The following is a 24425-nucleotide window of genomic DNA, read 5'->3' as shown; positions in this document are numbered from 1 at the left end:
TCCGGTCTCACACTCACGCAGCATGTCCTGCAGCAGCAGCCCGTATTTACTGATGCGCTGCACGGGCTTCAGCAGATACGAGGACAGATCCATCTTATCACCCAGCAGCTGTTGCTTCTGCTGCAATTCACATGATAGAACTAAAATTAATAAACAAGCACAGCATAAGAAGTGTAAAACACTCTAAACTGATTCATTAGATGCTGAATGCAAAGACTGTCAACTCGTCAATAATTGTCTAAAGAGGAAATTTTATGTATCATCTTGTTTGTTTGTTTATTAATAACATCTGTCCCGTCTGGAAAAGTGCTCTCGGTGTATGACAGAGCTGATTTATTCTGACAGGTATTTAGAGGCAAATCATCATGCCACTCATTTCAAGAAGAATCAAACTTCTGCCGAATAAAAAAATTTATCCTAAATCCTGCGGATTTCCAAGAGAATGACCTCAACATTTCCCAACGCGTCCTGTTCCAGTGTGTGTTTGCCCAATACTTTACTTTTTGTCAGATGTGTGAAATATTGCATTACCATATAACCTATTTCATAATCTCCTTTTCTGAGGAGAATTTTTTCCCTATTATTTTGCAAGCTTTAACAGAAAGGAGATCATTTATGTATGTAATACTTTCCATACAAATGTACAAATGCTTTTGTTGAGGATCAAAGAACATTGAATTCATAGATTGATTTCACTGTATTTGTAAAAAATTAGATGTTATGAATGGGATTTCATACATTTGTCATTAAAAATGGCTTTCTCTGGCAAAGTTTTTGTAATTTTTGTTGATTTAAAAATATTTCTGTTTGGCTTTAATTTATGAAGCTAAATTAATTTTAGCTTTAGTGATTTTAGTACTTTAAGGCAACATTATTATTTTTTTGTTTATCTAATATTTATTTGTATATGTTGCATATATAATTTTTAATTTAATTAGTTTACCTTTATTTGTGTTGTTTTTATATATCTAAACTTGTGCATCGTACATCTGTTTATACATTCAAATTTTACTGAATATTAATGAAATTACCTTAAAATATGACATTTGGATGACTGATGGAGGAAGATCTCACCTTAAAGAACTCTCTCCCGTGATCGATGAGCAGTCTTTCAGAGCGAGGCTTGTTTTTGCTGTATAATGCGTACAGGCCAAAGTTTTCTTTCTGAATTTAAGACACACAATGTTAGAATCACTGGTTCAGACAAGTGGGCCTTTTTTATTTATTTATTTATTTGCATATGCATTTGTATCTTTCTGTGAAGGTATTTAAAGTATATCTTACTACATGAGTGTGACACAGTCATCAAAACAAGATATATATATTTTCTCCTCACATTTTTACATTTATATGTTTGTTCGTAAGCAATATTCATTATTCCAAATGCTGGATGCAGTTTTTTTTTTTTTTAGTATTACAAATATAAAAAAAATCTAAAATTATGTGTAAATACATACCAATTTAAATATATATATATATATATATATATATATATATATATATATATATATATATATATATATAATATATATATATTCTCTCTCTAATATGCATTATATTAGATACTGTTGTTTTTTTATTCATAGCAGCACACATATAAAAACACTACAATCTCATATAAGTACCTTGCAATTTAAATAATAAATATATATTTTTTGCATTAAAGTTATGATATTTGGATTTTTTGAATTAGATTGGCTTTTATGTGATTTAGATTTTTGGAATTAGTTTAGTTTAAATGTATTGAAATTTTTGTAAAATTATGATATCCTAAAAATGACAAATATCTAGGCTTAATTTTCTTAATGCAAAAATATAATCGTCTTATAATTGTGGGGGTGAAATGTGACCTGCTTTTGCTTTTTGCGTTGCATGGCTCTTTTCATTATAAGTGTATTAATTTTCTAAGTTCTGTAAAGCTGCATTAATGTGTTCCTATAAAATAAAATAAAATTGTGGCGCTTTAAGAGGTTCTCTGGTATCAGGCTGTAAAACTCTTCTCGGTTTTAACTGGAAACTGCGAGTGTGTCCTGCTCGGAGCGCTCACGTGTTTCAGGAAGCAGCGTCCGACGCAGAAGGGCTCCTTCAGACACAGCTCCAGCTCCTGAAGGAAGTGATGCTGGTGAAAGTCTCGCAGCTTCTCCAGGTTCCCAAAGATGCTTCCTCTCTGTCCCCGCAGGTCCTGAGGCACATCGGGACGCTCCAGCTCCGGCATGTAGTTCTCCACCACGTACCCCAGCGCTCTCACATACTCTCTCTCCGTCTGAAGCAGCTCCTCCATGATGCGCTGGAGTTTACTGTCAGGAGACCAACAGAGACATTGCTGCTGTCTGACATGATCCCTGTTCTCTTCTACAACACTGACATTATGAACAATTACTAAGATCTATGGTAAACATTTCAGTTATCTGAAAACACACACTGTATAATTCAGTTTAAGACCTTTCCTGCCCTGAAATATGACTTAACATGAAGGAATCATCACATTTACCCAGAAGCATATGTCAAATATACTAAAATATGGTTTCTAGTGAAAAAACGGAACTGATGTAATAAAGCATGTAAATGTTTTTATGCAATAAACGAGGTGGGCAAGTATGATTTTGTCATTATGTATGTCATTACGGTAATGGTATACAGTACATCACATATATAGTTTTGTGATGGAAATAATATTATAATAAAACGATTTTAATAAATATTGTTTTTATCGTAATATTTAAACTGAATTCATAATGGAAACTATATTTTGAATAATATCATATTAAAATGGCATTAAATATATATTTTATTATAATATTACAATTATAATGCAACATTACAATTATTTCATTTTATTAAATATCATGTAGTAATGATTATTTTATTTTGAATTTGCAATGAAAATATGTTACTGGATAATATAATATGAAAGCAATTTTATTAAAGATTGTTTTTAATGTAACATTATATTTTTACATAACTAAATCTTTGGATAATTTTTAATTAAAATATTTAATTAAATATTATTTATCATAATTTATTGTAACAAATTTTTAAACTACATTAAATAATCATGTGATAATTTTTTTTTTTTTTCCATTTACAATGGAAAACAAATTTTGGATAAGCTATTTAATATTTTATTATAATAATAAAATTGTTTTATTTTAATAATAGTAATACTACATAAAATAATTATTTGCTATTATTACTATATTTTGAAATGGAAACCTACATTTTGGATAAAAATTAAAGGTTCTTCATCTGCTTTTCCTTTCATTTGTGCATGTGATTGTGCAAACCAAAAGATCAGATTATTAATAGTTGGACATGTCTCTGTACTGTATCTTCACTTCACGATTCTTCATCACTCTCACGAAAACACTGTCACATGACAAGTGATTTGACTTACAGTACAGTGCTGCTGTGATCCAGCATGGGGTCAGACCTGCAGACAGACTCGTCCTGTGTTTGGACTGGAAGATCTGGTGAAATCAAGCTCTGCTCGTCAGATTTGGTGTCACTGCTGAACTTCTCATTGACGTCGCATTGGCTCAGTCCAGAAGTGCTAGAACAGGAAGCTGTCCTGGTGAGACAGTTTAGAGCTCTGTCCATCCCATGATGCTCTGCTTGAGTTGCTCTCTTGACCGGAAGCTGCACATATCCGGACTTTGTGTTTGACTGCAGTTTTGCAAACAGAAACATGATAGTTGGCGACTGGCAGACAAGAGCCTTCGCTTCGAGAGCGGACCAGGGCTGTATAATGTGGCGAGTGGTTGACCTCATTGACCCGTCCTGACTTTCTCAGATCACTGTCACTGTGAGAGTATATGCGAAGACACTTCCTTAATTGCATCGTCGGTCCATTGTGTGATGTGGAAACTTTGCTTCTGCTTTGGTGGAAATGTTGACCTCCTCCTTCCTCTTTTGGTTTGAATGACTGCTGAAGATGCAGTTCTTTGTGCGTGCTTTGGGTCATTACTGGGTCAGAGAGTTTGAAGACAGTGATGTTTCTTTCGTCACAGGCTCACAGTGAAGGTGGAAATGCGTCACTGTCTCATTAACAAGACCATTTCGAGTCTCAGTACGACCGCCAGCAGGGTTTATTTGGGGGTCGCCTTCATTTTCTCCAAGGCTTGTTGTGATTCCGCTCAGGGTTGGCCCTTTCAAGCAGGCCACGCTGTCCTTTTTTGGTGATCCCAGAGGTGTTTGATTTCTATATGAGGCCTGCAGTATCTCGGTGAGCCGCTGTCTGATGTCTCGGCACTGAGCCCAGACCGCATTCCACATCCATATCCCATCCGGGTGCCTCTCCAGCAGCGCCGAGCTCTTGTCCTGAAAGTGCTGGGGCGAGAGAAGTCTTTGAAACGCTCCTCAAAGCCTTCAGTGTGCTCAAGCTGACACACACGGGAGAGTTTGTGCTCTGGATGTGTTCTAAATACTCCATACACTCTTTGACAAGAGATGAGGCCTGGAAAACAGAGAAGATCATTTCACGCCATTAAATAGTGTCTGTGTGTTATGCATTAAAAATAATATTATTATATTAGTTTCTTATGATTTTTTATGTTTTTAAAAGAAGCCTCTTTTGCTCATTAAAGCTGCATTTATTTGATTAAAAATACAGTAAAATCAGTAATATTGTGAAAAATTATTACAATTTAAAATAAGGGTTTTCTATTTGAATATATTAGAAAATTTTATTTATTCTTGTGATCAGAGCTGAATTTTCAGTTGCCATTAATTCCGCTTTGCATCACAGGAATTAATTACATTTATAATATATTCAAATAGAAAACAGTTATTTTAAATGGAAAGACTATTTAACAAATTTATTGTTATTGTTCCAAACTTTTTGCAATAGTGTATATTAACTTATTTGTAATGGAATTTATTTTGACTATATTCAATAATTATGTGGTAATGATTATTTTATTTAAACTTAAATATATAATAAATATTACATTTTTGATTTTGGTTTGATTCTGTTTGTCTTAAATCTAGTGGATGCAAAACAAAGGATTAGGATTATTGATAACAGATGAGAAGTTGGTATGATGTCATGTCAGCTCTGTATCTTCAGATTATGATTTTGTCATTCACAAATGTAAATAATGTAAGCTGTGATGGCATTATTTTTTTTTTTTTTTTTTGATTGATTAAAGTATTACTTAACTATATAAAGTCAACATGAAAATAAAATTGATCCAATGTACTTTCTTAATACACTCTTTTTTGTTGTCCCAGGGTTCCCACATCATAATTGTTGACTAATAATTTGTAATGACCTTTCCAATTGGCTTTCCAGTTGTTTGTGATAATTACGTGAAAAATTATGACTGATTCATTGAAAATACTTAATATGCGAATCAAAAAATCAGCAAGTTTTAGTTTTTACCCAAGAGCAATATTATACCAACTACATATTATTGCTCTGCACATTTTAAAATGTGTTCATTAACTACAAATTCCATTAATTTTAAGATTTTTCATATTTTTAAAGGCCTAGAGAGAACGTAGCAAATGTTTCACGATGACTTGATTAGGGCAGTTAATTGTCCGTGTTTGTTGACGAACCTCTTCACAGAAGCGATAGAGATCGACAGATGTCTCCAGCTCAGATTTACGCTCCTCAGCTTTCAAGAGAAACCCGGTCATGTTGGTTTTGAAAGTGGTGGCGTTACAAGCAAAAGCCTCAGTTTCAGGGTAATGTGTTCCTTTGCTTTTCCTCTCCACTTCCCTTTATCAACAACATTGCTTTTTCTTTTTTCTCCTAGACAAAAATGACATGCACACATTATGCAATACCTCAAAGACGTCTGAAATTTCATAAATCTTCATTACTCATCATTATTTAAGACTGCACATTCTCGTACCATTTTCATCATCTTCTGTTATTTTTAATTCATTCAAACTCAGCAGTTCACATAAATCTATTATCCACAATCTAACTAGCCTGGTAAGATTCAGGCATTCATCTTATGGCCCACTCATCTAGTCTGTATTTGAGTAAATGTCTGAAGGATTTGTTACCTTTGCTCGTATAAGAACAGACTGAACATCTTTTAGTCCCTGCTCTATTTTCAGCAGAGTTTTCTCTGTGTCATCTTTGTCTTTCTGCCATGACTGCTCCTCTGCATCACACCACTTTTGGATCTGTGAACAATATAAACAATAATTCATTATACACAAGAATCAAAAGAGCTGGATTTATGGTATATTTATGTTTCCAGAAGACTCCAATCTACTGCTGACTCCACCAGACCTCTTTTATAAAGACAGCTGTGCTTCAATGATGATAAGCACAGAAACTGTTTTTCACTCATCCCCTAGTTTACATAAAATGATAACACTTTAAAGTAAAGCTCCATTTGTTAACATTATCGACAGTTCACAGTTCAATAATGCAGCGATTCCTCCAGTGAAAAGTTCAATCTCCTGTTGTCTCATATCTCAAAATCCACATATTTTTTAGAACTGTTTTGGCTTGTAAACGGTGCTTGAACTGTGCATATTTCTCTCCTGATTCAGACCAGATGACTTTTCTACTGAATAGAGCAATATCCAATCAATTATTATGAATTATGGACTCATATTTTAGACAGAAGCAATGGTTTGGAGTTAAAATGGATTTGTTTCCTACAAACACACAGCTTTTCACTTCGCAGGATGTTAACTGATGAACTGGAGTGGTGTGGATTATTGTGATGTTTGTATCAGCTGTTTGGACTCTCATTCTGACGGCACCCATTCACTGCAGAGCATCCATTGCTGAGCAAGTGATGTATTTTCTCCAAATCTGATGTAGAAACAAACTCATCTACATCTTAGATGGCCTGAGGGTGAGCACATTTTCAGGTGATCTATTCCTTTAAGGTATGAACTAATGTTAACAAATGAGACCCTATTATAAAGTATTACAAATAAATGACAAATTCATGGTTACTGAATGGGACTATGCACTTTGGGAGTTTAAAAGCACAAATGTGGAGCTAAAGCACTAACATGAATTAATCATCATTTTTGGATCTAGTTAATACACAGTATCTAGGTAAAGTGATAGTTCACCCAAAAATGAAAACTTGATGTTAATCTGCTTACCCCCAGGCATCCAAGATGTAGGTGACTTTGTTTCTTCAGTAGAACACAAATTATGATTTTTTAGCTTCAGGCGTTTAAACATTTGATATGTCATTTTTTTTGTTTTGTTGGAAAATTGTTGTATTTTTTAACTTTATCGTTACCCCACCTTAGAACTGCATTTCCCATAGTCTTGTCTGTTTCATCACTGCTCATTGCACTCAGCTGTCCGTGGGTACTAATCATTGCACTCAGCCAATTCCCCGTTAGCATGGTCATTTCTCTGTGTATAAATACCCCGGTTGTTCTGTCATTGTCACGGAGTCCTTGTTGAATGTCACCCCTGTGTTTTTCCTGGTTCCCTGGTTTCTCGTGTTTCCTGGATGTTGTCTATGTTTCTTGTTTTGGACGGATTACCTGGATTTTGACCTTTGCCTGGATGTTTTCTGATTTTGGATCACCCCAATAAACACACTGCTTTTTGGATCTACCTGTCTGTGTGCGTGTCGTGACAGAAGGACTTCCGTCATGCCTAGATCCAGCGGTATGTTTTTTGGGGGGTTTCTCCCCCAGCCATCGAGCGGGAGAGAAGGATGGAGTTTGAGGGAACCCGCCTGGTCATTTTTTCGTGGGAACCCGGGGAGGTCGCAGAGGAGTGAGTGGTCGTGAGGAGGCTCAGCATCGCTCTCAACCATGGCCCCCCTTCGATCCGGGGCTCGTGTGGGATGGATCAGAGCCACTGTCTCACCATGGTGGACGGAGAGGGGAGAAGAAGCGCAGGTCCGCCATGGTGGCGCCACTGCCCATGATGCCACTGCCAGGGCCAGCGCCACGAGGCAAGATGGACGCCAGCTCAGTGCCACAGCACAAGGGGGTCACCAGTCCCACGCCACGAGGCCAGACGGCCGCCAGCCCAGCGCCACTGTCCAAGATGGCCACGGAGACATTTTTTGAATTACTTCTCCAGGTTGAACAAGATCCCAGAGGTTCCCAGGAGTGTTCACGTCACGTCTGCTGAGCCAGCGCCACAGCACAAGATGGCCGCCAGCCCAGCGCCACAGCACAAGATGGCCGCCAGCCCAGCGCCACACAGCACAAGATGGCCGCCAGCCCAGCGCCACAGCACAGAGATGGCCGCCAGCGCCCAGCGCCCGCCACAGCACAAGATGGCCGCCAGCCCAGCACCACAGCACAGGATGGTTGACTCAACGCCTGAGTCTTCCGTCAAGGAGCCACCGGCTCGCCATCATAGAGGGCGGAGGAGGAGACAGGCGTCAGCCGTTCCTCAAAGCCCGGAGGGGGGTCTCGAGCAGGCCGCTGCCGTCCCAGGAGGACGTTCCCGAGCGGGCCGCTGCCGTCCAGGAGGACGTTCCCGAGCGGGCCGCTGCCGTCCAGGAGGACGTTCCCGAGCGGGCCGCTGCCGTCCAGGAGGACGTTCCCGAGCGGGCCGCTGCCGTCCAGGAGGACGTTCCCGAGCGGGCCGCTGCCGTCCAGGAGGACGTTTCCCGAGCGGGCCGCTGCCGTCCAGGAGGACGTTCCCGAGCGGGCCGCTGCCGTCCAGACGTGAGGACGTTCCCGAAGCGGGCCCGCTGTCGTCCAGGTGGACACGTGCCCGAGGTTCCCGAGGCGGTGCCTGATGCCGAGGCGGTGCCCGAAGCGGTGCCTGATGCGGTGGCCGAGGCGGTGCCCGATGCCGAGGCGGTGCCCGATGCCGAATGCGGTGCCTGATGCGGTGGTCGAGGCGGTTCCCGATGCAATGTCCGAGCCCGAGGCGGTGCCCGATGCCGAGGCGGTGCCCCGATGCCGAGGCGGTGCCGATGGCGAGGCGGTGCCTGATGCGGTGGCCGAGGCGGTTCTCGATGCAATGTTCGATGCCGAGGCGGTGCCCGTTGCCGAGGCGGTGCCCGTTGCCGAGGCGGTGCCCGTTGCCGAGGCGGTGCCCGAGGCCGAGGCGGTGCCCGATGCGGTTCCCGAGGCGGCGTCTCCGATGCAATGACCAAGGCGGTGCCCGATGCCGAGGGCGGTGCCCGATGCCGAGGCGGGTGGCCGAGGCGGTGCCTGATGCGGTGGTCGAGGCGGTTCCCGATGCAATGTCCGATGCGAGGCGGTGCCCGTTGCCGAGGCGGTGCCCGTTGCCGAGGCGGTGCCCGAGGCGGTGCCCGATGCCGAGGCGGTGCCCGAGGCCGAGGCGGTGCCCGATGCGGTTCCCGAGGCGGTCCCCGATGCAATGACCGAGGCGGTGCCCAAGAAGGTGGTCGAGGCGGTTCCCGAGGCCGAGGCGGTGGCCGAGGCGGTGCCCGAGGCCGAGGCGGTGCCCGATGCCATGCCAGAGAGACGGTGGCCAGAGAACGGTTCCCGATGTAATGCCCGAGACCGAGGCTGTTCCGGAGGTCGAGGCGGGGCCCGATGTTGTTCCCCGATGCCGAGGCGGTGACCGATGCCGTTTCCTGAGACCGTTCCCGAGGCGGTGCCCGATGCCGAGGTCGGTTCCCGAGGCGGTGTCCTTGTCCGATGCCCGTTCCCGAGGCGGTGCCCGATGCCGAGCCCGAGGCGAGCCCGAGGTCGTGCCCGAGCCGTTCCCGAGGCGGTGGCTCGGTGTCCTTGGTCCAATCCGATGCCGAGGCCGTTCCCAAGGCGGTGCCCGATGCCGAGCCCGAGGCCGTTCCTGAGGCGGTGCCCGATGCCGAGCCCGAGGCCGTTCCAGAGGCGGAGCCCGAGGTCGGGCCCGAGGCCGTTCCCGAGGCGGTGTCCTTGTCCAATGCCCGTTCCTGAGGCCATTCCTGAGGCCGTTCCTGAGACCGTTCCCAAGGTGGTGCCCCGATGCCGAGGTCATTCCCGAGGCGGTGTCCTTGTCCGATGCCGTTCCTGAGCCATTCCCGGAGGCGGTGCCCGATGCCGAGGTCGTTCCCGAGGCGGTGTCCTTGTCCGAGGCCGTTCCTGGAACCGTTCCCGAGGCGGTGCCCGATGCCGAGGTCGTTCCCGAGGTGGTGTCCTTGTCCGATGCCATTCCCAAGGCGGTGCCCGAGATGGTTCCGGAGGCGATACCCGTGTCCAAGGCCGTTCCCGAGGCGGTGCCCTTGTCTGAGGCCGTTCCCGATGCCGTGACCTGGCCATCGCCACAGCCTGCTCCTTACTGGCTTCCCCGATTGGCTGGTTCCGTTCGGGTCACTCAAAATGCGAATTCCTCCCTGGCCGTCTGCACAACGAGAATGGACTGATCCACCGTGGCCACCTGAAACTGCCTGGCCCCTCGTGGTCCCCTGAACTTTCGGTCCACCGTGGCCACCTGAACTGCCTGGTCCCTCGTGGTCCCCCTGAACTTTCGGGCCCACCATGGCCCCCTGATCTGACCAAGCCACCTGGCTACCAGGGGAGCCATCGCTGCCGGTCCCAGTTTCCCCTACACGGGCCTGGCCCCGCCATCCCTCCCCCTGTTCTGCCTCCACCATCCACCTCCCTCCTGGTCTCTTTGTTTTTTTTTGGTTATTTGGTTCTGAGGAGCATCTGGAAGCTGCTCCTTAGAGGGGGGGTAGTGTCAACGGTGTCTGTTTCTGTGGCTCCCTGGGGTGGCCACTAGAGGTCTCACTTCCCCTTATCGTCACCCCACCTTAGAACTTGCATTTCCCATAGTCTTGTCTGTTTCATCACGGGGGCTCATTGCACTCAGCTGTCCGTGGTTACTAATCATTGCACTCAGCCAATTCCCCGTTAGCTTGGTCATTTCTCTGGTATAAATACCCCTGTTGTTCTGTCATTGTCACGGAGTCCTTGTTGAATGTCACCCTGGTTTTTTCCTGGTTCCCTGGTTTCTCGTGTTTCTGGATGTTGTCTATGTTTCTTGTTTTGGACGGATTTACCTGGATTTTGACCTTTGCCTGGATGTTTTCTGATTTTGGATCACCCCAATAAACACACTGCTTTTGGATCTACCTGTCTGTGTGCGTGTCGTGACAGCATTGCAGTCTCTCAGTAGTGTGCTATTTCTCCTATCTCTCAGATGGACCATTAACACTCCATCTACAATCTCAATCAGGATGTTAATGGTCCACTTGAGAGATAGGTGGTTGGTAAGGCACTTATAAGTCTGCGATCCCCATAAAGCCACAAGAAGAAGATGATGAGGATGCTGCTGTGACAGCGCATTCACAAGAGTTTTTAACAGTTCGGACATTTGCGTGAATCAGAGGTAAAAAATCAATATAAGAACTGGTCAGTTTCTGCACAGACCAATCGTTTTTGTGTCTTTACACATCAATGTACTCGTCATGAGCCGCAGGGTTTAAATTTGGATTTTTCTGTGCATGTTTTTTTTTTCTCTCTCATAGTTTCTGTGACCATTGCCAAGCATTGTACAGGACTAGGAGACTGCAACGCCTGAAGCTAAAAATCATAATTTGTGTTTCGACTGAAGAAACAAAGTCACCTACATCTTGGGTGCCCTGGGGGGTAAAAGATAAACATCAATTTTCATTTTTGGTGAACTATCCCTTTAAGCACAGTAGTTCATGCCACAGTTACCATATTTACCATCTTAACTTGGGTCATGCATGGATATACAACCTAATTTTAAGTTCTACTGATTACATGTTTAAATGGTGCAATTTAACATTTAATTGCTATTTTCATTATCATGTGCCTTACCACTATGTTTTTGTAACTTAGAGCCAAAGTTATTTTCTGTGGTATTTTGTGCTACAATGCGGTCGCACCACAACTACATTTCTTCATAACCTGCTTACACAGCATGTCTATCTAGCAGCCTGAATTTTTAGTGTTAGTCAAAGCCGGTCTTTTCTCAAAACATTCTCTTCCAACAGCTGAGAAATTACGATCACTTTATTTAGCGCAGTGATGTTATGTTTCACTATGAAGGTTGAGACTGTCTGCCCTTCTAAACGCTGGATGATTATTCCCTGCGGCACAATGTTTGCCTTGTGTTATTTTCAGCTCTGAAGCACTTTCTGTGGGCTGTGCTTATTATCTGTCATGACGGGATGTAATGCATACTGTGCTGAGGCGAGTCTTCTGCTTTCTCTCAGCAGAAGACACGAGATGTTTCGAGATGTTGGGCAGTGACGCGGTTGGATTTCATCAACTAGCGTGTGTGAACGGCTTCTTCCACCTGGTTATACAGACACGTCACAGACTCCAGAGAGTCCCTGCAGGAGACAGGAAAAGACACACAGAAGTGTTGTGTGCTCTCAGCACCTGCACAAAACATGCAAATATACCATAAATGTAATATGTGTTTGTAGTTTTTAATTCATTTATTGTAAATATTGAGTTCTACAGTGCTAGTGAAATTCTAACATTTCTCTAAAAGAGATACTGGTCATACTTTTCTAGTTTGTGTTTTCTTATTATATATGGTTCTCCAGTGGAGCTCACTGTGTGTCTAAAGGCTCTTGCTGTTGGGAAAACAGGATTAACTGGGACCCAAGCACTGTCCAAACATCATGGGCACAGCTGAGCTCTAATCATGATCAATGTGAGTAAACCGAGCCTGCTGAGATTCAAACACACTGAGGGAAATACCTGCAGTCTTCAACAAATTCTGGCAAATCCGCGACTCTTCCTTCCTCATCCTGGGCGAGAATAGACCCGCCCTTCTCTTTGGAGGCGACCAATCCGTGTGTCTTCAAGCACCATCTTCATGAACTCCTCTGCTGCTGGATGCAGGACTTGACATCCTGACAATTGCCAATTGATTTCGTTAGTTTGGGAGCAGAATTGCTCGGCAGAGGCAAATTAAATAAATTAGCTTTTTGTTATTTGCATTTGTTTGGTTTCAATTTGTGCAATTTCTGAATAAATTAATAAATAATAATTAAACATATTATTATTATGAGCAGAAATTGAGTGAAAATGTGAGAAAATCTACCTGCATTTATGTTCATTTTATGTAGATACAGTCACCTAACACTCATTAAAGGTCATTTAAAAAAAAAAACAACTAACAACTTTACACTGTTAAACATACATATTACAATAAATGTTCCTTTTTCATGCTGTGCATTATTACAATTGTTTCTGATATTCATTTGTAGCAATTAAAATGATTTATTGCAGTGTTTGATTTAGACACACTTGCATTGAATTTGAATATTTCTCAGTTTTCTGACCTATATATGAAGATAATTACTGGCTTATTGTATCGGTTCAAATTTAAATATCAGTGCATCTCTAGCTGTTATTTTAAAAAATGTGATACGGATGTGTATTTCCCGGAAATTTTCAGAAATTAGCATGCAGAATCCAAAGTTACTTTTGCGGTATCGGTTTTTATAACATCAAGTCTTCCTGATTGCTGTCTGCAGTAATGAAGATGCTGCTTGTAGGGTCGAGTTGAAAGAGAGAAAGTTTCTGAAAGACACCTATGCAAAACCACACGTTAGATAATTTCTTTTACATACTGTGAAAGAAGCGTCTGCTGATTATTCAGCTATTTGCTCAACAACACACATTTACAAGCACAAACTTGACAGACAGTGAAGGTAGCTGCTAGTCATCAAGGTTTATAATCAATTCACATAAGATTAGGAAAAGTCAGGTTGTTACATATGTAAGCTTTTAAAGAGCCGTTGGGCTCTCAGACCTCAAAATAGACAAAAAACACAGAAAAAATATATAGAAGCCATTTGCTGTTGTCAGAAATGTGTTGTGATTCACTTCACTAGCATGTGCAAGCTGACTTGCGTCCGTTACAAGTGTTTTAAAAGTTGCTGACCCAACTGATTACACAATAACATGTTCATACTACAGAAACAAATAAAAATGTTAAGTGAGTAAGTGGTATGACATCATCACTGACTGCAAATGTGCTGTATTTGTTGCATCATTTATACTGTATGCGGGCCTTGGCCAATAATTACTTTAGAGAGAGAGAGAGAGAGAGAGAGAGGAGATTTTAAAATGTTTTGTTCTAGAGAGAGAGAGAGAGAGAAACAGGGAAACAATGAATGACGCAAGTTGGATCTCAAAGCATTCAGTGCACTGCACATTAAACACAGCACTGACGCAAAAAATGATTTTAGTCATTGAAATGTCCAGCTACACTTCCACTGGAGCACCTCGAATTTGTAAGAGATGCAAATACTGATTGAAAAACAAAACATGATGGCCAAAATTCTAAATTTATATTTTTTATACAAATTTTACATTAAGACTGTCAGTATTCACTGAAAAGGTAAAGATATCAGTCAAAAGGCAGCATTACTGTGTGTTTTTGTGATTGCTCTTCTCCTAACCTGGTGAAATTGTAGCCAGTCTTCATGACTGTAAGGGAAGGATCCGCCAAGGTCAGAGGTCAACGCTCCATCAACTGTCTTATGGAGAGCTTTTAGTGACGTCACTACATCTATCTGAAAAAAAATCATGTACTTTAGTTTAACATACTGTACTCAAGCATGAGTAAAACATTTTTCATGTTTTTGAGAAAAGTCTCTTCTGCTCAACAAGGCTGCATTCATTTGAACAAACTAATACAGTGAAAACATAATATTGTGAAATACTTATTACAATTTAAAATAGTAGAATTTTAAATTTGAATATATGTTTTAAAATGTAATGTATTCCCTGCTGAATTTTCAGCATCATTACTCCAGTCTTCAATGTCACATGATCCTTCAGAAAATCATTATAATGAACAGAAACATTCTGATTATTATCAATATTGATAACAATCATGCTGATTATATATTTTTGTGTGGAAACCGTGATACATTTTATGTTTTAGGATTCTTTGATGAAAAGAAAGAACAAAAGAACATAATTTATTTGAAACAGAAATGGTTTGTAACATTTTAAATGTTTTTAACTGTCAATTTTGATTAATTTAATGTCATCCTTGCTGAATAATAAAAAATTAAAAAACACTGCTTAAAAAAAAAGCAGTTTTATAAAAATGCCAAAGGAGTTCCAACATCTTCGTAATAGTAACAGGTACTGTATATAAGCCTACAAACCCAGATCAAACACCCAGAGCTGAAGGCATGTATATCTGAACTCAGAGAGAGCAGACATTCTAGGTGTTTAATTAAAGGTTGTAGGTTTCCATGAAGGCCGTAATTGCAGGGCACAAAACGAGTGTGTTTTGGGGGGGTGTTAATTACCTGTAGACCAGGATGTTTTTTCTCCAGTCGAGGATTTGTTTCTTTATCAACAAGCATCAAGATAGTGTGCACTGCATGAAGGGCCTGCTCCTGTGTAACACACACATTCATCAGGACACATAGGCTGGTGTGGTAAACATGCAGGAAGATAACTGCAGTTGCACTCTTGACTGCCTCCTACTGGACAACTTCATTTCTAGATGTGTGGCATGAAGGATGTGTTCAGATTGCTGATGCTGGAAGTTGGTGATGATGATTGTTTTCTAGACAGATCCTCACCTGAACCGATGAGCAGTGTTTGTAGAACACAGAGGCCCGAGGCACTGGGCACTTCGGGTCAATCACTACGGTCAGTCCCAGCGCTTGACCTCAGCCTTGTCAAAAACATACATACTTCTGTTAACACCGTTAAGTAAAAGCCATTACTTGGTATAGCATACTTAAATTTGTGCAGCTTCAGGAGACTTAAAAAAACCTCAATATTGGCAAAATAAACCAGACATTCAAAACAAATTTTAATTACTGCCACAACAGTAAAGTCAAAAGTGTGCCAGCATTATTTTTGTTTCATGTATACATTATAATAAATATAATAAAATTAAACTGGAATCACCATTTGAATCTATTCTTAAAGCATGTGGAATGTCTCAGTGCTTGTAAATAGGAGAGCAATTCTAGATAGAATGTCAAACTCAGTGACAGCGAGGGAGGAAAAGGAAATAGTATATACAATGTCAGCTGTAATAAAATATACAGACTCATCGTCCCGAACAAACTGTTGGGGTTTATTTTGGGCTGAGTGAAATCGCGAGGAGAAAGTAGTTGCCGGTTTCTTGTACCGGAAGAATGAGCGGATCTTACTGTACCAGCGTTGTTATGGACATGCGCGGGAAACACTACCGTAACATTACATGATATTGTCATTTTATTTTTTCCCGTTAGCTCCGTCATCCTTGGTTTCAGACTAAATGTTTAATAAACTTATAAGCTTATGATATATATTTGTAATTCAAGATGCTCCTCAGATTTTGAATAAGGAAATAAATTTTTAGGCACAGCCAGGCTCTGATAGGGTAATGAGGGCCCTTTCACATGATGCCTCTGTATTTGGAGTTGCTTTCGCTCCATGTCTTTACTGCCCTTCTGTGTTGATTGAGCAGATGGTCTAGGTTTGCTAACTGGGAATGGATGTGCAGGTACAGTCACAGTCTGCAGGAAACTCATGAGGAAGAAAGTTGAGAGGGACGCCCAGCCTTTCCTGCCCCCCCGTAGCCTTCAAACCACCAGCACGGCCCAGCATCTGTCACGACTGACTGGTATTGGTTAAGAGAACATACAGTATTGAGTTTTCTCAGCATGTGTGCCAAAGGTGTGCAATAGCTTTTGGCATTTTATCAATGAACATGAAACCTTTCGGAGCAAGGAGCAAAAGCAAATAAATCGGAGCAGGAACACACTAAGAAAAAAGTTGTGTATTTCTGATTTGGGGATGCACACGGCTGCATGCTCACCGCCTTCCTTATAGAGGCTTGGCAAAAACGGTCAGGCTGGTCAGAACTTGGCTTGTTTACTTGCCATCAGAATTTACATGTGATGCATTTAGCTTAACCTAGAGTGGGAAGGTGCAACATGTGCCTGCAGACAGTTAGAAGCAAGTAGTTCCTGTAGAGGGTAATTTCGGCCAAAGTAACTTAGATCTTAAAACAATCTGGGTTTTACTCAAATATAATGAAATATAATTATTTTTGTCTTTTTGTGATCATGATTGTAATTTTCTTGTCACCTTAACATAACATTAGTTGAGTTTCTAATTTTCTTGTAATGTATGAAAAAAATTAACAAACTGCATATTTGCTTACCATTAATTATATATATATATATATATATATATATATATAAATATAGATATATATACACCATTATATTTACAGTTTTTGTGGTACTGTATATTACAAGTCTTCTGAAGTCAATAAAATTATTTTCTTTATGTGCAAAATCCTTAGTGTGAGAGTGACGGAAATTCAGTTCTTAGTCACTGATGACTCTCCTTGTATTGAATTAATCAATGAATCTACTACTTTTGGTTCTTTGTATTGTTTTTCAAACAATGTACTGCATCATGTCATCGGACAGATGTATGGACTGTGTGTTTTTTTTTTTTTTAGTTGATTAAACAGAGTAAATGTGACAATTTGATTTTTTGAGTGAACAATTCTTTCTCAAGGGAACAGTTGTTTAGATATTAGTCTTTGCATGGATGAACTTTAAACACATCACAACACATAAATTCACACTTAAAAACTGATTAGGAAGCATACCCGGTAGACAGATGATGCCTAGCTGGAGAAGGGCTCTTGATTGTGGGGTCCTGGGAAAATAAAGTTGCCCTGACACTCCATTCTCAGGCTAGGCCAGTCAAGAGGCTGATCAGCGTCTGATTTTCTGGAGCTTTACTACATTAACCACCTGGAGTCCAGCCTTTGCAGATGGAAGTAGACTTCTTCAAAAGGTGGGGAAATTACATTTACTTTCAACACTGGTAAAAATGCCAACACAAAAGATGGTGATTAAAAAAACAATTCTATTTTTTTCTGAAACGTATTGCTTGAGTGACAAAAGATGGGTGCCACAGCTAGATGGAGCTGTTGATTCTCCCTTAATTTTTTTTTTTTTTTTTTTTGAAAAAAAAAAATGTCTTCTAAACTCAAATCCATCACCCTAGCTTACATTTACACAAGACATCTAACAGCTTCCACATATAAAACGGGGGGTTAGTGGTTATTTCTGTTCCTGCTCTTTTGCTCTTCTCGGTCCTAATGAATGCTTTCATTCTGTTCTGCTAAAGAAAGAAATCAGATGAAGGACTGCAGAAATTCCCCTGTGGAACGCTGTGCACGGTCCTGACCCTGTTGGCCAGGTCACATTGCACTCTTTTAAGATGAACTTTCAGAAGGGTATATTTTCTCCTCAGCAACGGACCAAGGTCAAGATTGTCTGTAAATCAGTTGATATGTCATGGCGGGCCGCCTCTAGACGCGGGATCATAGTAGTTTCAGTTTTGTTACAAGCAACTGTTCATATCAGTCGTGTTTGAACATGCTTTTCAGTTAAGGATAAACGATCCTACAAAAACAGCATGTGGCCAGATGTCATGTTGCTTCAGATGGTCATTGACATCAACACTGAGATGTGGGGCAAAATCTGTATTGCAAGTTAGTTGACACACACAGCAAAGAACCACAGAAAAGCATTGTTAGAATATTTCTTTGTATTTGCTTCTTCTCAATGCCTGTAGCAAATCAGAATGCACAAAGCCTCTTTTACAGTAGAGGGGTCAAACTCAACTTACCCTTTCTGCTTCTTGTCGGCTGTTTAACTTTGGGGACACCAAATTAGCTGCTGTGGTTTTATCTTCCCTGGATAGCAGGCAAACATGGGAGATGATCTCTGGATAGACCATCACTGCGGATTCTGTTGGTTGGCTTGTGCGATTGCAGACACTCTGTGGGTTGTTTCCGAGACTGAAGAGGATGAGGGGATTTAGGACCGGCTGTTTACCTTTGACACCTGTACAGGTGAACCTGGGCCTCTTCCCACTGTGTTGTCATCACAGAATACTTTGTAATCCAAAGGCTTGTTTTCATTTTGGAACAGGGATCTGACTGAACTGGGGCTGAAATGGAGGAGGCGTTTGTTTTTGGAGGGCTGTGTTAGCTGAATTGGAATTGAACACCTGCAAACGTAGATTAGCATCTTGTCGTGACCACTTGTTGGTCAGGGAAAGCCCTAGTCCCATTTTGGGTATGAGTGTTGGGGTTTTGGCATGTTTCTGGCGCTAGGATCCGCATTTGAAAGAATTTGATCATGTCTAAACAGAGTTGTTTAGACAGTGCTGCCTTTGTCGGGTAGTGCCTTGAGTCCTAGTGCAGTCTGATGGAGATCACTCTGTTGCCAGTGCGGAAGGACTTTTTTGTGTTGTTGGTCTTGCTTGGGACATGCTAAGGATCTGTTGGGTCCTATGTTGGTCAGAAGACTCCGCATTCTCCCTTGAACTACAGTCATGAGGTATGCTCTGACTTGAGTTCTTTGGGCTTTGCTTTTGTTGGACTGAGTTTCTCAAAGGATTGCATCGGGTTTCTGTCTGCTTGGTTTGGTGTCTGGCCAAATGTACAACTCGAAGGTTTAAGTCAAGGCCAATCCGTATCCCTCACAGCTTGGCTCAGCCTCCCCTACCATCTGTCCTTGTTTCATCTAGGGAAGGCCAGCATACTTGCTCTCTCAACCATTCACAGGGGTTTCGGAGAGCTGCCATGTAAGATTGCCGATACCTGCATTTGGATTCTGGATCGTTTTGCATGCTCTCAGGTGGTTTGTTTTGCATACAAGGATTGCAGTTCTCTTCACACAGGTTAACATTACTTGTTGGGGCAGGCTGAGTGGTCCTGACTAACTTGAAGGCCAGTGGTTTTGTGGGCATTGCTATATTGTTGAGGACCAAAGTCTCTTTCTCCTTGTTGAACTCTAAAAGATCCACATATTCTCCTTCAAGCTCTCGGTTGTGCCTGCTGTCCCAGGTATTAGGAGATACCCAGCCAACAGAGTTTTTCAGGAAAAATTGTTTTTTGGTTTTCTTTGTTAAATTCATTAATCTGTTTGCTGCGTCCGTTAGCTGGATGGACAGAAAGCGATATCATAATTTGCTGGAAGGATCCTAGTTTCCATCTCAAGAGGTAAAAAGGCCTATAGGTACCTGTGACTCAGTTGTTTCGAAATCTCAGTTTTAAGATCTGTCACCACGGAGAGTGGAGTTGAGCATGGCCTTGTTTCAAGCCAGATGTTAGATTTGGGCCTGTCAAGGAATTCTGGGTTGGCAACTTCGGTCCAAGGTACCTTCACAACCCCCTGGTCAGGGAAAGCACACACTGACATAGAGGATTTCCATGACGTTCCCTCATTTATTTCCCTTAGCCAAGACTCTGTGAATATGCATGGATAAGATGTCTCTGGAATGGGAGTCCCCTCAATTGCAGTAACCTCCAGCAACCTGGAACTAAGCTTGCAGCAACCAGATTCTCTTGCCCCAGGAGGTCTTCCTGCACAAGAAGACTTTTGAGGACGATCCGGGCTGACTGTTCTCCAAAAGGTTCCACCTGCAAGTAGAACTCTCCAGGTCGGAGAAGTAAAGGGTTGATGGGGGCGAGTTGGATCACCACAACGATCTCTCAGGCACAATGGCCTCCACCCTACAACCGGAAAAAGCACATCGGAGTATGCAGCCTAGTGGGAGAAAGAAAGGGCAAAGCTAGTTTGTTGACTGTGCAGATCATGTTTGGATTGACAGATTTATGAGCACAAGATTCCTAATGGCTTGGGTCTGGATGCCGTTTATTGGCTTGCACGCAAACATTCTTGAATCCCCTTCAGAAGAAGCTGCCTTGGAAGGCCTTTGTTCTTTCTGAAGATAAAAACAAAACAATCTTGTGCTGAGTGGACAAGGATAAGTAGTTTGTGGGATCTGTGCCAATAAAAATCCACATGGGCAAAGAAATATCTGCACAGGAGGAACTGCTTTCATCTTGCCCAGTATGCTAACATACTTTACCCTTTAAGGCTTTAGTTTACCTAAAACATAAAAATTACATAATTGACTCACTCTTGATGTCCATTCTTCTCACTGGCCCTTTCCATACACTGAAAGCATACCCTGAGCATGGCCTGTCATGAATCATAAAAGTAGTCCTTGCAAACCAAGTCTACCATTTTCCAAGTCCTACTGAACCTTTTACGCTAAAGTTTGAAGTGTGGGGGAATATGTTATTCTAGCAAGAATAGCTGTTTGCTCAAACAATATAAGATGAAATGGTAGTTTTGCAATTGTGAAATATCTTAAAGACATTATTTTCATTTTTTAAAAACAACTTTCCCCTCGCTCGCCTCAGTTCTCAAATCTTATTGTATAGCTTCAGATGACTTGGAATAGCATGCAAGCCTATGGACTATGGACAACCTTCTGTAATATGGGTTAGGGATGACATGAGGGTGAGTGAATATATATATATTTTTTTTTATATTATATACTATATATTCTTCAGTTATTAAATGAAATCAAGTCACTTGGTAGGTAGGCTATTGGCCTATTTTAGATGGTTGGCTTTTACTGTGGAACTGTCGAATTTTAATCATCCGAATGGGCCTTTTTTGTTGTACTTACCCAGGCTGCTTGTTGCACGCTCTCACACGGATATTTTTGGCTCTGGGCTAAGACCGGGTTCAGCAGGCACGATGCAGACGGGATCTGCATGGCTCCATGGTACACGTTTTCCTCACGTGGTGCGAGCCCAAGATCCCGCGGCGCGCGCGCCTCGCGTTGGCTGAGAACGGACGTAGGAGCGGTAGCCTGCCGGGCAATGGAGGGAACGAGAGACGACGAGCGCACGGGCGCGCTCGAGAATGGACGAAGCGAGAATCCAGAGCCGGATGGGGCGAGGTGTTCTGCGTATGGAGAAAGAGAGATGGTTTATTTTGTTGTGAGAGCTTTAATAACTGTACCTTCGGATATTGTATGAAAAATATCCAGGGTTAAAACATCGACGTGCATTATGATGTCTGCCGTGGATCGAACGATTGTGCAAGCGTTTATCCAGAGAAGGGGATAGGGTGGTTACAGATGCACCAAAAAGGGCGGTGGGAGGTTGTTGTCAAATGCCTGTGGCAAAACCTTTTCATTAATTTCCACTACCCCTCCTAAAGTATTCTCACTTGTTACGGGGCAAGAATAAAGAGACAATGGAAGCTTGTGTCATGTCAAGGTTTCGCAGTCACCGTTTTGGCCTAAATAAATCCACATTTTCCATTCTGCTGGTCTCTTTCTACCTATAAGCCATTTTAAGTGGGAAGAGAGCGGCAATGCTATCACAATGTGAATGGAAGAAAATTACCTTGCAGCTGAAGCCAATAGCCACCTTTGTTTAGGGCCTGAGGATGTGTTGTTGACCCGCAGCAACAAAGGAGATTTCGATCGAAAGGTTTCTTTACAGGGGAAGCCATAGTGAGAGTTTACCATGTTTACGTATTCATTTTACCTTAAGTGACCATATTGCCTTCTGCTTAGAATGTCTCTGGGACTTGAAAGTGTGAGTTTGTCCAAGATACACCTCATTTGAGATGGTTTACCTCATGCAGAGGAGATTGTGTGTCATTAGCATAAGTTAAACATGGTAGAACAAAAGACAAAAACACATGCTCTTGAACATTGCTGAGAGTGTTTATGTACCAAGCATGTGTTGTGTAATAATACGAAACATCCACATTCATGCACATCTGAAGGATTACAGAGTGTCTGTCTCATATTTGACCCTCCCAAAATATTTCTCATACATGTTTCTCAGCCAGTTACTCTGTAATGAGGATGTTTGGGTTCACGTTTTCATGTGTCCGACGTGGAATAATGTACAAAGCAGATGTGGGAAGCGCACAGGGAATGCTGTCTCTGGAAAACTAATGAAATCTGTTCTCTTCCAGTCTGGATGACCTTAAGGTTTAAACCTTCTTAAACAGACAAAAAGTGTTATACGAATGGATAACCATCTACTGCCAGTTAGAGGTTGCAACTCTTAAACCTGCAAGTTTTTAAAACTACTTTTTATGTAAGCCCTAGTGCAATGATTAACACAGAACGAAATGCATGCTTTAGCTGTGGTTAAGGATACGCCTGTGTGTTTAGTCATATTAATCTCTTATTTTCAATCGCCTTAGTGGCTTGTTCTGGTTAAGATGATTACAAGGACCTGAGTGTGATCTTGTACAGGAAGTTTATGTCCTGCTAGAAAGTACATAGCATAAACAAAACCTTCCTTTTTAGGGTAAAAATGTGTACGTGTCTCAGCGATAAGAGTATTATATAATGGTGTACACTGACCAGGATTCGTTATAGTTCTAATTTGTTTTTTGGTTTTATTATTATTTATTTATTTTCAGTTTAGTTTTGTCAAGTTTTCAATTGTTTTTACTCTCAATTTTAGTTGTAGTTTTTTTTTATTTTAAATTACGACTTTATTTTATTTATTTTTTTCGTAGTTAAATGCATAGATGCACTAACTTAATGCATAGTTTAATTTTAAGTAGGTTACAGTTTTTTTTTTTTTAATTTTTTGTGTAGGTTACAGTCTTTTTAAAAATATTTCAGTTCGGGTTTTCATGTTTTAAGTTTAAAAAATTGTTTACATTTGTTTATTATTGGTTTTCATTAACAATGATTACGTTGACACTGGCCCTGACAGTATTTACAGTAAGTAGTGTTTGCTAACACAACATCACTGTTATTATTGAACATACTTAGATAGCTTAGTGGTTTTGAACAAATACCTAACCATAAGTCTTCAGCTTCTTGAAAGTGTATCTCATTTTATACTATTTGTGCTAGTAGACATGAATGATTCCTCCAAGTCTACAGTTTGTTGAATCTCCAGAGAATCCTCAGTTTGAGTCATTGAACGATACAGACATCAGATGTCTGCTTTGTCATGTGCTCATGAAGTATGAACACACTGATGTTTATCTGTCCTAGACTTTCTCACGGTTTCCTGCTTGATATTCCACGTGATTTGAAGCATTTCGAATTGTAAGCTTATCCTCAGTCTGTATGTTTTATGATCCTGAACAGAATTAGAACTGGACCTTCCACAATAGGTTTAATGATTAATAATTTTGATAGATTGTGGAAAGACACAATAGCTTTTGTGTAATCATTAACCAAAGTAGTTTGTCTGGCCCATGCTTGTGTCTCATTCCGGGTGGTCCGTCCCGGGTGCATGTGGATCCCTCTTCGGTCCTCTGGCTGACTTTCCCATTCCCTCATCTCTCCCTTTCTTCTTCTTCAGTGAAAACATCTGCATGGTGCAGATTCCACAGTCTCGCGCCATGGTTTCTCTGAGCCCAAATCGTTCTGTTTTTAACGCCCCCGTACTTCTCCTGTTACATGTCCACACCTCGGTTTTCCAAAACACATCCAAGTCAAACTTAATTTAACAAATCCTTAGTATCCCAAAGGAAGGATATCTGGAGCCTGGCACTGTTCCTGTAGTCTGGTATTTGCATTCAGTAGACTGTCAATTGCATTTCTCAGTGGTTTTGTAAATATCACACTTAGACGACGCCCTTGGCTGAACTTTGGAAAGTGATTTTGAAGGCTCATTTGATATCTGGAGATGAGGGTCTTTTTTCACACTTTAAAGCACTTAAAGAAATAATGTC

At 41.5% G+C, this 24425-nt stretch overlaps 1 protein-coding gene and 1 long non-coding RNA gene across 5 annotated transcripts in view; both read right to left on the bottom strand.

The window, feature by feature from the left end:
- The window catches only part of LOC109056731 (E3 ubiquitin-protein ligase TRIM39-like), an 820810-nt gene that overhangs the window by 255582 nt on the left and 540803 nt on the right, over nucleotides 1–24425 (bottom strand). The gene's annotated exons all lie outside the window — the stretch shown is intronic.
- LOC122137624 lies at nucleotides 4336–6287 on the bottom strand. Its single transcript, XR_006154974.1, has 3 exons — nucleotides 6016–6287; nucleotides 5560–5755; nucleotides 4336–4453 (listed from the first exon to the last, which is right to left on the bottom strand). It is a non-coding gene; the product is annotated as an uncharacterized LOC122137624 (long non-coding RNA).

This window comes from Cyprinus carpio, chromosome B6 (genome assembly GCF_018340385.1).
Source record: "Cyprinus carpio isolate SPL01 chromosome B6, ASM1834038v1, whole genome shotgun sequence".
NCBI classification, from domain to species: Eukaryota; Metazoa; Chordata; class Actinopteri; order Cypriniformes; family Cyprinidae; genus Cyprinus; species Cyprinus carpio.
Note: the sequence above shows the minus strand (reverse complement) of the source record. Positions and strands in the feature narration are given on the sequence as shown.